This window comes from Xenopus tropicalis, chromosome 3 (genome assembly GCF_000004195.4).
Source record: "Xenopus tropicalis strain Nigerian chromosome 3, UCB_Xtro_10.0, whole genome shotgun sequence".
Lineage (NCBI taxonomy): Eukaryota > Metazoa > Chordata > Amphibia > Anura > Pipidae > Xenopus > Xenopus tropicalis.
The window spans coordinates 18,257,425-18,271,919 of NC_030679.2; the positions used below are offsets into that span (position 1 = coordinate 18,257,425).

At 39.1% G+C, this 14,495-nt stretch overlaps 1 protein-coding gene across 1 annotated transcript in view; it reads right to left on the reverse strand.

The window, feature by feature from the left end:
• cald1 (caldesmon 1) overlaps positions 1–12,631 on the reverse strand; it is a 125,834-nt gene extending 113,203 nt beyond the window's left edge. Inside the window, exon 1 of the mRNA XM_004912793.4 lies at positions 12,370–12,631. The gene's annotated coding sequence lies outside the window, so the exon portion shown is untranslated. The remainder of the gene's footprint in view (positions 1–12,369) is intronic.
• Positions 12,632–14,495: the final 1,864 nt, after the last annotated feature.

Below are 14,495 nucleotides of genomic sequence, written 5' to 3' on the forward strand. Positions count from 1 at the left end.
AGAACCAACTCACAGCAGTCGACCTTCAGATGTACAGTTAGTTTAACTCCGTTAAGTGGCAGCAATCTTTCTATTCAGGCCCTCTATTCCTATATTTATATTCCCATCTCTCATTCAAACCACTGCCTGTTTTCTAGGGTAAATAGCAACCAGATTGCTGCTGAAATACCAAACTGGAGAGATGCTGAACAAAATACTAAATAACCAAAAAGAACATACAAAATAAAAATAATGAAACCATTGGAAAGTAACCTTATATATCGATGTCTACATGATACTAAGGGGCTGATTTACTAAGACACGAATTCCGACCGAATTGGAAAAATTCCGATTGGAAAACGAACATTTTGCGACTTTTTCGGTTTTTTTGCGATTTTTTCGGCGCCTTTACGACTTTTCGGAAATTATCGCGACTTTTTCGTTACCAATACGATTTGCGCGAAAAAACGCGAGTTTTTCGTAGCCATTCCGAAAGTTGCGATTTTTTCGTAGCGTTAAAACTTAAAAGGCGCAACGTTTTGCGCAAGTTTTAACCCTACGAAAAAATCGCAACTTTTTGCGCAAGTTTTAACGCTACGAAAAAATCGCAACTTTCGGAATGGCTACGAAAAACTCGCGTTTTTCCGCAAAAATCGTATTGGTAACTAAAAAGTCGCGATAATTTTCCGAAAAAATCGCAAAATACCGATCATTACGAAAAAAACGCAATCGGACGCATTCGGCCCGTTCGTGAGTAAGTAAATGGGCCCCTAAGTTTATTTGGCCTAAATTGGGCTCATCCCACTATTTGACCCCAAGAGCAATGACTGGATCATACCTTGGGCCTGGGATGGCCCACTGGCATCACCAAATTGATGTACAGCTTGTCCAGTTTGATTTTCTAACCTGCCAGATTGATATCTGTAAGAATTCATCTAGATATTGGTTGAGGAAGCCCAAGCCTAACTCAGTCGGGAGGAGCAGTGTTGGAAGCTTTTATTGACCCCTGTATGGCCACCTTCAAATAGTCCAAATAAAAGATGTCATGATTCCACATGTAAAAAACATGCAATTATTATTATATAGTGTGCAAAAATTTTAAAAATACATAGACACAATTAATACATGGCTTATCCCCTTTAAATAGAAAAACTAAATGAGTCCCACAGGACAAAGTGGATTTTTACAGGACCAGAAGCTTGCTCACATTACACTGTCACATCGGTTTACAAGAATCTTCCACCTTTCGCTTTCTGTCTGTTCCAGTAGAGCAGATTTAGCAGTTTTTTTTACAAGGATTACAGTTTCCTTTAACAGACCGACAGACAGGCATAGAATTCCCTAGCTGACAAAAGCTCTACCTCTGTCTGCCACACACTTGAATAAAAGAGAGTGAATTAGGTTATTGGATTTAATCAGAGCAGGGCCTGCATCCCAGCCAGAAAAAAAGTTCCATAGAAACAAAAAGGGCCTATTTACAAATAGAAGTGCTAAAATGATGCAAAATTGCATTCATGCTATACACAAGTTACTTGCATCTATATCCACTGAACTGAGTACAGTTGTGCACATGGACCACCTTATGTCTCCCACAAACTTTTGTCTCCCTTTTTGACATCCATGCATGGGCACTTGCATTCATAAAGCTCTTGTGAGGGGAATATGTCTGGAAGACAGTACAGCCACCAGTAGGTTGCTCTAGTTTCCCTATTGACTCTTTCTTTTGCAAGAGTGCCGACTGCTGATAATGATTTAGTTGGTAGTAGCCAAAAAAAGTATATGTATCATGTAACCCATCATTCAGCACAACATACTGTCCATCAAACCTGGCAAACTAATGCTTAACACAGAAGTAGACCAGTAATGCCACATGTCATGTGGTTAACAACAACCCAGGACAAAAGTACAAGAGCACTAATGACCCCAAAGGCGTACCACTTACTGTATATCCAGGTTCTGGCTCTGCTCTACACCTCACATGAGATAAAAAAAACCAAAAAACTGGTGTGAGTTGCAGAACACAGCATTGGTAGCCATAGGGCAGCTAGAAAAATACAGGGTCACACTGTAGCCTCCATCTGCTGCCTCTCCGTAACTTCGTCATCTGTATGATGCACTAGTTATGCGGTGGAAGGGAGGATGCCTACTTGCCCTCTGTCCTCCCCTCTTGAATAGGAAGTGGAAGGCATAGTGCAAAGTACATAAAAATGGCAGCCAACAACATACTGCATTTGGCTTGGTTTGGTTACTGTAAACTGCATATCTGTATCAAGCAGTGCCAACAAGATCCAAGAGTGCTCCTGTTGACACCTTTGAAGGCCTGGATAGGATTAACTATTTTATAGTTCAATATATAAAATACAGCATTTCTAGCCACATTACTAGGCTTTAGTTCCCCTTTAAAGGAAGCTTCATTTGTAGCAAAGTGGCAGAGCTGCTGTAAGTCTATATGAGGGCTGAATAGACTCATTATATTCACATCTTTTACACAACTTTAAAAAAAACTGTTTCTTTTTATAAGCGCTATAAGAAAGTATCCAAATTGTACATGTTTTACACCACACATGTAAAGAAAGAGCCAAGTAAGGTAACTTAAAATTGCATAAATAAGGAACTCCATCTTCACACAAAACGTTCCTTCTTGTGGAGTCAGCCACACCTGTATAAATGCAAGGGAACATCTGGTTCATAAATCTGTTCTTTCTGCTTCTCTGGAGAAATTCCTTTATGTTCGTTATAAATACTTCTTCATGGGTAACAGGATAGACCAATTTAGTGTGCAGAACGTAGCCGTCTCCAATAAACTCCCTTTGGGTTCTATTCTGTCTGGAGGTGAAATCAATTATTCACCTAAGGCTGCCTAGAAATGGCTGCCCCAGTGTGACGGAATTTAAAGAAGATTTAGCAAAAATGTATCATTAAAAATCCTGCAGCCTAAAAAAGGTGGGGGATAATATTTTATCTTTAAAAAAATACAACAACCAGTTTTGCATGACACATTTTCTTAAGGGTAATTGTTCAGTAAAATAATTTTTAAATCATAGCAGGATTAGTAGTTCCATTTGCTTTTGGGCTACCGATGCTTAAATGGTTTGTAGCATAACGAGCATAGAATAAACGTGCTGTAGTCCGTTATACCCTCGACAGTGAAATACGCTGATTAAAATTTATTACATGGTTCCATTTCGGTTATCCTGCTGAACATATACCATATTAGGAAGAAATGTTTGTGTTTCATTTATATGGAACAAATAAGAAAAAAAGAGCATAAATCTTATTTATAAAGGACAGGAACCACCATATTTTTTTACTTTGAAGCTTGCTTCCTGGTTTGGGCCCCAGGTCTGGGGAGGTCTGGGGGCATTCTGACTAGTTATTACAAATTTACATTGCTGGTAAATTTGTAATTCCAGACCCAGCCTTGGCTGGTATTTCACTGGCTAGGTCAGTGAAATAAATTAATAAAGAAAAAATACTTCAAAATGGACTAGTTTAAGAGTATAATCGCCCTTGAGTACAAGGGGTCCAGGTGCCCAAACCCCCAAAAAACCCTTAGCTCACAGGAAAACAAAATACCATAAAAACGAGAAATAAAGGCTGACACTATAAGAAACTGGACCAATTAATCAAAAAGTGGTGCAATTAAAATATATTTGCATTTTATTTAAAGAAAAAGCATCTCAAACATAAACAGCCTGACGCATTTCTTGCCAAAAATGGGCACTCAATAATAGGCCTGTGATTAAGTTCCCATTTTTGGCACGAAATGCACCAGGCTGTTTATGTTTCTTACAGTGCCAGCCTTGTTTTCTCATTTTTGAGGTACTTTTGTTTAGGTCAGTGAAATACCAGCGAGGTGGCAACCCTAAGGGACCTATATATTATGCTGTGAAAACAAAATTCACTGAAAAAAACTGTGTTAAAATCTGTGTAAAATAAACAGCAAAGGTGTGTTTTATTTTATGCAGTGGAATGCTAGATTTGATACCATTGTTTCCTACCTCTGTATACCTTGTGCAAGTAGGTTCCAGAGGAAGTAGTTTTAAGAAAAATGCGTTAAAAAGTATGCCACTTTTTACACGGTGAAGCCTAGCCATGTGTAATTAAATTAATTAAGTCTGCCCCTAAACATAAGGTACTGTATGTTAATGGTTTCACTGAAGTTACTAAACTGCCCCAACGAAGGAAAGCCCTATCTAGTAAGGTAAGATGATCCTTAAGTGTGAAAGAGTACCATCACGCATAATCTTCATTACCCTGTGTCTACAGAAAATAATGCAGACAATACAGAGCAAGTAGTATAAATGCTTATGCAGGACCAGCTGACACACCTTAATATACACAAAGTTCATTTATGAATGTGAATGTTGTGGCTGTATCTATTCAGATGATACCGAGCACGGGCTGATGGCCAACTCAAATCCTCAAACAAGTTATGGGAGATAATGAGTGCCTTGAGCACAAAACATGTTAAGCCAGTGTCTTGTTAGGAAACAGTATGTTATGCTGAATAGGTTACTTTATAAAGGAGCCTACTGAACAGCTTCCCTCAGATCACGTTGGTAATGACTAGAACTCTGGGTCAGGGATGTCAGACTGGAGGCCCGTGGCAGCCTCAGTTGTGAGCTACAACTCAATATACAGTATATATATTATATATATATATATATTATATATATAGCTTCACTAGGATAAAATATAAATGGATACACTGCCATATTGACATCAATCAATCGTTTCCCCATGTATGGTCAGCATTAAAATACACACTTCAAGTGGACTACCAGGGACTCACCTCTACCTTGAAGGGTATGTCCACTTTTAAAAAAGTACTACCAATGTAGGCATTTCCTTTAAAACTGGCCACACAGGCTACAGTCAGTTCCTTTGGAAACTTAGTTGGTGGGCCAAATCATGCTGATACATCAGATGTCATAGGGTCCTTGTGCAGAACTTTCAGAAGATGTGGGATCCCCATGCAGTCCTTCTCCAGTGGAATTTTCCATCCTCGCTAACTGATATTGGTTAAGAAGGTGCCCATTTTTTCCCCATACATGGATCGATGAGCTGCCAATGGCTGAATTGAAGGTCAATGTTATCTTATGTATAGGCTGTTTAAGTCTTTGGCTTTAGATCTCTAGGCTGGTGGTTATCACCAGAATACTAACCCCATTATCTCTCCTGTGGATAACAACTTATTCACTCACCCTGGCTTAGTTATGACTTGGGTCTCAAGCCCCTGGTTATAACTTTATACACTTTATCATAAAGATTGATAACAACTAATCCATGTACTCAAGCTTAGACGTCACTTGGGCCGCGAAAGTCTTCTTCTCCTATATTCTCCATGGGTCACCAATACAAGGCATTCACATTCAGTAGCGGAGCCTATTCCACTACATGTTCCATATGTTGTAAAATATAAGGATAGAAAATGCATGCATATCCACTGTAACCATCCGTTGCAACCAATGAGCTCCATTCATAAGGATATTTATATTATAACTTATTTGTAGCTTTTGTGTGTTACATGTCTATTAATATGAATGAGGATATGGGTTACCAATGCTCTCTTGCAGTGCTTGGGGCCAAGGTTCGATTACACAAAGGGCTATCTTTGTAAGATGTCATGTTCTTCCTGTATTTGTATGGGTTTCCTACAGATACTCTAGTCTCCTCTTACACTCCAAAATCATACAGGAAGGTTAATTGGTTCCTGTAAAAAAACTGACCCCCTTGTGTGTAAATGTGATAGAGCCCTGTGTGTAAATGTGATAGATTGTAAGCTCCACCGTGACAGGGAAAAATGGTAAAATCCTTAATATGCTTTATAACCAAGCATTAAGTCTGTTCTCAGGTGGCCAGATTCTGTGAACTCTTTGCTTCCCTTTGATTCCCTGTAAATTATTCTCATCCATTAAATGATTTATTGATGGAATACTAGAGAGAAATCTGGCATAATAACAGGAGCAGAACATTCTTTCAATGCCTTTTTATCATCTTTTTTTCAGCACTGTAAAAGCCTTCACTCCCCTTTAGGAAAACAAATACCTAAAGTAAGTTTCCATAAAGCGCAGACAATATCACCAGTGTATTTAAGGATGTAATCTGGCTGCACGGCAAAACCAAAAACATATGGAGTTTGTTTTAAGTTAAGAAATCAGAAAGGTTTTCTACGGTAAATTTTTAGCGCAGCTATTGTTTTAGATTGGACAGATCTCATATACACAGCTGTCTCGATGAGCTCAGATGGGGGGGGGGGAGGCAACAGTTATTTCAGGACTTAGCTAAGGGCATTTGGAAACTGGAATTGTAGAGCTGTTGAAATGGTTAGAATAATGTTTGGGGGCACTGTCATCAACTTGAGAATTGCAAGGAAAAAATGGCTGAAAACAAAAAGAAATGCTGTGTAAAGTAGAGAAAATTTGAGTGTGAATTCCTAGCGGTCACGTGACTGTATTTCCTTCTTGTGAAGTCGTTCTTAAAGGGGATCTAAGCCCCAACTGTAAAATATATTTACAGTGATCCTCAGATCACTTTTGCCATTTACATTTATTTTATGTTTTTAGTGTTTTTTTGCGTTACTAGCAGTTTTAATGCCAGGTGTTTGCCTCAAGGTCAGAACCTTTACTAACTATGTACTTTCCATACACTTCCTTATAGACACTTAACCTTAAAATTGATTCTCTGGTTTTCAAAGAGAGAGAGAGAGAGAGAGCTCTTGAGCCAGCCAAAAGCTTGGTATTAGCAGTCTATAACTGCTAATATCTTGGAAACCACTAAAAATATAAAATTTAATACAACATTACCCAATCCCCCCCTTAATCTGCTGAAGGTGTCTTCCAGTGCATTCCTTTTTCATATCAGAGTTCTCCAAGTAGAGAATCCTGCCTACCAGCACCATATCAGCCATTGTGGTATCTTTCATAGGGAGATTACTATACAGCTTTAGCATTTCACTGTAACTAAACATAAAAGGGGTGACATAATGTTGTTGAGGTGTTGAGTTCTTATTATGTGTTAGTACATGTCTAGGGGCACATTCATCAATGTACGACTGAGTCCTAATACTAAAAATACTGTGCGTATTTTCTGCAATTTTGTTTGTTAATTTGCGCAACTTTTTCATACATCGCATTTGTCGCAACCAGTACAAAAGTTTCAGAATTCATTTAAGCTTCGGTATCGTGACTTTCCTTGGGCCGGGTTGGAGCTGCAGAGTGCCATTGAGTCCTATGGGAGGCTTCCAAAAAACATGCACAGAAGGTTCAAAGTCAGAAAGTTTTTTGCACGATACGAAATTTTCGTACTTTAAGTGCACATCAGAAAATATTGTATTTAATACAAATTTTTTGTATCGTGCTTTTTAATGTCCGAAATTCGTACTTTGATGTGTGCCCCTAGTGTACTAGACAAACAAAGAAAAGTTACCTGCAGCAAGCAGAAATCGTATTGGAGGATCCTCTTCCATTCATTGAGCCACTGGCCCTGGAGAGGCAGCTTGCCATTTATAATTGATGAAAAAATCTTTTTATTTTCATTAGTAATGTCTCTCTCAAGCTCCTATGCACAATTTTTTTCATAAACTCTCTAGAATAATGTCCTGCTGGGTATTTTTAAGACCAATCCAATGGGAAGGCCAGCTCAGGGAGTTGGGACTAAACTCCCTGGACAGGACGTTCTCAGCAGATCAATGTAAAACTGCAAGACACGTTGCCTAAAATACCTAATGTTCTGTGAAAGCATGGAAATTTCTGAAAACATTGCGAAATGCTGTTTCATACAGCATTTTGATTTCTGCCTATGCATTTGCCCAATAAGGAATGCTGTACGGCTAGAAATGTTGTATTTTATATAATAATCTAACTGTATCAGCCCAGGGGTTCAGCATCTGTATAACAGTAATAATCTGGTGTGTTTAAAGTTGTCAATGGCAGGACCACTTTGACTGTTGCAGAAGCCCAAAACAAAATGTGCAGATCTTTATAGATCATTAGTCATATAAGCACTACTTGATTCTAGGGTTGCAAAAGGTCTGGTTAGTGGGCGGGCCACATGACATCAGGGTCGGAACTGATGATGTCAAAGATGGAGTTGATAATGTCAGGGGTGGAGCAATGATGTTTGGGGGTGGCCTATGACATGGCAGACAGAGTTTGGCAGAATTTTAATTCAAGCAGGCAGCATTTTGGCCAGTTTCATATTGAACAGCAATTTTAAACTGAAAAGCCCTTATAAGAACTGGACTATCAGTTTCAAAACCAGACATATGGCAACCCTATTGATACAGAAGTGCAGTTAACAGTGTGGACACATTCCAACAACGCTCAAAAAATTCCTTGCTACATGACAAGACTAGGCCAAAGCCAAATGCAATAGTTTGTTTTAGTTTATGTAATGTGTGCATGTTAAAAGCCACAAAAGCACCATCCAGCATCTGCAGGAAGTAGTCTGCTTTCAAACTTAGGGATGCTGTCTCTCACTTATGCCAAAAGCCTGGTATTAGAAGTCTAAACTGGAAATATGGTAGAAACTGCTAAAAATACAGAATGAATGTAAATTGCAAAAGTACTCAGAGAAATACTCAAGCAGGTTTGCAAGAATTTGTTTTTGGGTTTAGATCCCCTTTAAACTCTGCTGACCTGTAGCCAGTAAGAATTCATGTGTTTGAATGAACCATGTTAATCCACAAGAAAGATTCAGCAGGTGATTCAGCAGTGCAGTCATTAACTTGGCAATACTTACATGTCAATTCTTTGTGTTTGTGCCAAGCTCAGGTTCATTATGGGCTACAGGTTACCTTTATACAACAGGCATGTCATTCCTGCAGATGGTACATCTGGAAGTTACAACAACTGGAGAATACCACTGGTACTTGCAGTACCACAGCTCACCTGTTTTGCTAGAAGGTATATCATTTCCTCAGTGTTGCTATCAGCCCTATAGAACATATATGAGGGTAACTATCCTACTAAGGTGACATAACCACTTATAAGAGATTGTAGTATTTAAAGCCATTCATAGCACAGGTATGGGACCTGTTATCCATAATGCTCAGGACCTGGGGTTTTCTGGATAAGAGATCTTTCTGTAATTTAGATCTCCATAACTTCAGTCTGCTAAAAAATCACTTAAATATTAAATAAACCCAATAGGCTTTTTTTTGCCTCCAATAAGGATTAATTATACCTTAGTTGGGATCAAGAAGAAGGTACTGTTTTATTATTACAGAGAAAAAGGAAATAATTTTAAAAAATTTGAATTATCTGCTTATAATGGAGTCTGTGGCAGATGGCCTTTCCATAAATTGGAACTTTTTGGATAACGGGTTTCCGGATAAGGGATCCCATACCTGTATTCACAGCCTTCTACTCTATCCTCAACACCTTCCTAAACTAAATGTTTATCATGTGCCTGACCCCTCTCCTCCATATAAAGAACAAGGTACTCCTACACTTTATCAGGAGTCATCCTACAGTATTTAACCCCCCTGTAATTTCCATCTCAATGTTAAAGGGGTGGTTCACCTTCAGGTTAACTTTTAGTATATTATAGAATGGCCAATTCTTAACTTTTAAATTGGTCTATATTTTTTATTTATTATAGTTTTTAATTATTTGCCTTCATCTTCTGACTCTTTCCTGCTTTCTAATGAGGGTCACTGACCCTGGCAGCCAAAAAACTATTTCTCTGTGAGGCTAAAATCTTATGGTTATTGTTACTTTTTATTCCTTATCTTTCTATTTAGCAAGGGGTTGGGGAGCAACATGTTGCTCACGAGCCACTGGTTGGGGATCACTGCTCTACATCATAGTAAATGTTAATTTAAAGGTGAACAACCCCTTTAACCTCTGCCAATAAAAAAGGCCTAAACCACGTCTAAACATAGGCAGAACTGGGTGTGTAATCAGGAGCTTGGTCAAGGGCGTAACAGGGCGTGGTTGGGGAATAGCTAAAATGCAGTCAAAATACAGGACAGACGGTTGACACCTCTGCAAATAGATTACATTTTACTATAAAGCCATGTCTATGCAGCTTTAGGGCTTGTATTCACGAGTGCAGGAAAAAACACTTGAGAGTATGAGCCCTTAAGGTGACAATCTGCACTTCACTTTGCAGGTCATGTTCTTTGGAGCTCTAGATCAATATTGGTACCTTTGGGGGACTTGTAGCTCAAAGGGTGTTGCACATCGTAAATCCCCTTATGCAGCATAACTTTTTTTAAGCATCACTGAAGAGGGTGCTTGTCAAGAGGAATGTGACCTCTTACAATAAGTTGCTAATAGTGGGTTTTAGAGTCTTATGTTCCATCCTATCTTGGACAGCTGAAGCATCTGGAATGGCCTTGGGCTGGAGCCATTCCTTAAATATCTGAGGAGGATGCTTTACTTATCCTGAATGCTATCAACAACAACACCTCCCCAAGCATTTCATTATCCTCTTTCTATGGCTGTACTAAAGCTGGACTCTGGATTGTAAGAAGTAATCCATGCAATGTCCCAGCTCTCATGTGCTAAGATAACCTCTCCAAAAGACACCGTTCACCCATGCTAGAATGGTCCTAAACAACTACATCCAGTTGTAATTTTGAACTAAGCTAGTAGAGGATGGCAACTCCAGAAACACACAGAAGGTAAGTTGGGTTGCCACAGTGTGTGATTTAAGTGCCATAGGCCTTGACGATTTAAAAAATGTTACAAATCTGGGTCTTAACTTACCATTTAAATAGTGTTTGAATTGATGTGTGCCCAGGACATTGCCTTATCAAATTTGAATAACTAAACTGAAGTTTAGAAACTTGCCTTGGCTTAGAAATTCATCATTCACAGCAATGCTGCCATGGTTTTATGACCACTAGGCGGTGCTCTTCTATTGCAAGATGAGAAGTATTTCTTGGCCAGTCTTAGCAATATGGCAGCTTCTCTTTGTTTATATAAGTATGCAGGAAAGAAATAGTGTCTGCACACAATAAGCAAAACCCTTATACTTCGCTGATTGAAAAGAGGAGAATATATTCTGCCCAGAAGCAAGTTTTATGTTGCCTTTAAATCAGAGGCCCATGCAAAATAAACAAATATCTGGACTGAAATACTTTATTTGCAGCCCCAATGAATGATGTCAATTACAATGTAAAATATCACAACTGTGTAATTTTGGGTGCAAATAAATCTTGGGCATTTACTAAGGCAAACTGCTCACAGTCAGTATAAAGATGCTAGGGTTGGTTATTAGATAATAGAAGTTAAAGGGTAAATTTGTAAAAAAAAACTATCATCAGCACCTCCTAGACATAAGTAATCCGTATGTAGGTTGGCATACGTGAACTCATCATGTGAACTTCCCCTTTAATATGTTTTTAACTTTAAGTACATGTTAGAAAAACCAGCTTGAGATCTTAAAATCTGTTCTGAACAAGATTCCAAGTGTTTTTCCCCCCTAGGAATTCCAAACCAAAAATATTATCTCTCCCAACCATCTCAGCATGGGCTGCCCTAGCATGTCCCTACGGCTTGCGAACTCGCTTCCTGTCTCAGGCATATTTGTCTGCATGACATACTGTAAGGATAGTCATTTTCACAAGCTCGGACCCACCCGAATATTCCGCTTTCTGGCAAAAAAGAATGCCAGAGTATGCAAACCAGTTATTTTCTTTATCGTGCTTTGTTGCAGCCCTGAATGGAGTTCAGACAGCCATGCAAACAAAACATCACACAAAGCCACAACGACATAACAAGAGCGACTGCAATAAAAATAATAACCGGGACTGTTTGAATTGGAGGCTTTCAGAATGAACTTCTCTACTTGCAGTATACAATGTAATAGGTACAGATACAGGACCTCAGATCAGATCAGTGCCCGGCATATGACAATATAATGAACTTTCTGGCCCCCATTGTCATACAGTAGTGTGCAGTAAATGAGTGACAGGGACTCTGACCCTTAAGTTTACAGTCTAAATGGGGTATAGAAAATCCCTGGAAATGGTACAGGTCATTGCAGGATTAGCCCAAAAGTGACTCTATAATGTAATTATATATATGCACAAATGTAAATGAACAGTATATACAAGTAGCAATATAGGAATTAAAAAACAAACATAAAAAAAAAAAAAAATATATATATATATATATATATATATATATATATATATATATATATATACACACACACACACACACACACACATATGCAGTCTGTTTCTGTAGCAGATTATTTATATATAAATAATGCATCTTAGTGTTAAGATACAACTTATTAATTTTATATAAAACAAAAAGTTGTATGAAGTGACACATATGATTCCAAGAGCATTGCTGCCATTCTGAGCTGAAACAGTCTGCAATGACTATGGCATCTTCATAAATATCTTGCCTATATGGCAACGCTTACCTCTGAGCTGAAAGATTCTGCAGAATGGAGGAAGTGCAATGAATAAGGACTAGGCACTTGAGTAGGATCAACACCAAAGAGAAGACACAAGCACTGTGTAACAAGCCCAGCACTACTGAATCCAGCTCCAGTCTGTACTTAGCCACTCCCCAGCCGCCTAGGCTAAATGAATACTTATCCCCTATGTTTACAATTGGCAACCATTGTCCCCTGGTTATTTTCCTAGGCAGCCAATGAGTGGGCTCCGAGCAAGGTGGTGGGTTTATCCAGGCTGCAGAAATGCCTGTCATTCCTCAGGCATGCTCAGAAGGCTTCTCATCAAAAAACCCCAAATTCATGCTGCTTTCCAAATCTAGCTGTATGTCCTTTTTAGGTTATCCTCTGCAGGGCCCCTGTAAGCAAATCCTCTGTCAGGAATGATCATAAGAATTGTTAATCTTAAGGAAAGGGGGGGGGGGGAGTGAGAAAAAAAAGGAGTCTTGGTAGAGACTTAAGGGAACATTTTACTTTTTGCTATTTTCTTTTTAATATATAAATAAGGAAGATAAAACAATAGGAAACCCGTAAACATATCAAGTGTGGAATTCACAAAAATAAAGAGGAAGAAATATTCTTGGGGGGGGGGGGGATAAGGTCTTGTTAATTTGTTTTAAATCAAAACCAAATGTTCCCTGTAAAGGGATCCACATACTCCACTACGCTGCTGGAAGGAATAATGAACAGTTCCACTGAAGCACAAAACATGTGAGAATGGGTAGTCGCTCACTGCAGCCAGCTCATACCCCCTACTACACAAACGCACAGCCCTGCAGTAGGTACAGAATTCCGAGCCTTGGGCTGTTGGGGCATGCTGGGGGATGTAGTGTCAGTTTGAATAACTTTCTTTGGACTGAGTCCCATTACTTGTGTTTTCTATAGAGTTTTCCTGGTTTACTGCAAGCAAAGTAGTTGCATTTCCAGTTTAAGATCCTTTTAAATCAAGGGCGTGATCCCATAGCTGTTGGGGACTACAAATCCCAGGCTCCTTCGTCAGTGTCTAGCACTGATTACTTAGAATTTGTCAAGTGAATATAAAGCCTACTAATTAAAAGACTGAAGTTTGCCTTTAAATTGATATTTGGGACCCCTTACCTGTCTCTTAACTTGAACACCATTAATTTGCGAAAGTTAGGGAGCATGGGTAAATGGTGCAAGGCTGTGCACCAAAGTAAATAAGCACTAAGGCACACCCCTTAGCACTCCTGATGATTCCTACTGGTCTGCACATTTGCATTAATACTTTTCATAAGGTGCTGCCATGTTGCTTGCCTTGCACCTAGTAGTTAAATAAATAGAGAGTGCTCTATCTGAGACAACGTGCAGGGCTGGAACAAGGGGTAGGCAGACAGGCTCCTGCCCAGCGTGCAACAGTAGAGGGGATATGGTACCTGCCTGCTTACCCCTAGTTCTGACCCTTCTCTAACTCAGATGGGCAGGAGTGATGGCACATCAGAGAAGCAAGAGGGAGTTTGAATTGCAAACATTCATATATTGAGCATCTCAGATAAATACAAGGGCCAGTGGCATAATTAATGTAAGCGGATCCTCCAATGAGAGCGTTCTATTTACACTGGACTTCATCTACTTGGTTTTATATATTCACTTTCCAGCAAGAATTGCACAGTAATCTCAGTTTGTTAGATAACCACAAGATTACTGAGATATATATTCTGACTGGAGAATCCCCTTGCCTCTGTAGCGAAGCTTGAGTTGCCTCAGAGCTGTGGGGCACACACAGTCCGATAAAGCAAACTTTTACTTCCCCTTTAAAAGAGAGGTCACTTCCTCTGATGTACATTTTTAAAGGAGCTTTCCATAAAACTCACACACAGCACACACCAGAGCTCTCCTAGACAGTAAGCCCAAACTTGGGCACTAAGTGATTTCATTTGGGTAACATGACTCACTTGTTTAATATAAAATAATTATGTACCCCCTGTTGTAATTATGTACACCCTTAGATGTCACCTTTGTGTTCCATGATCTGTATAAAGTCATTTGGCCTGCGCCCTATATTATATCCATCCTACAGGAAGACAGGACGTACAAAAATAATCATTTCTGCAAAAGGCCTCAGAGAGGAACTA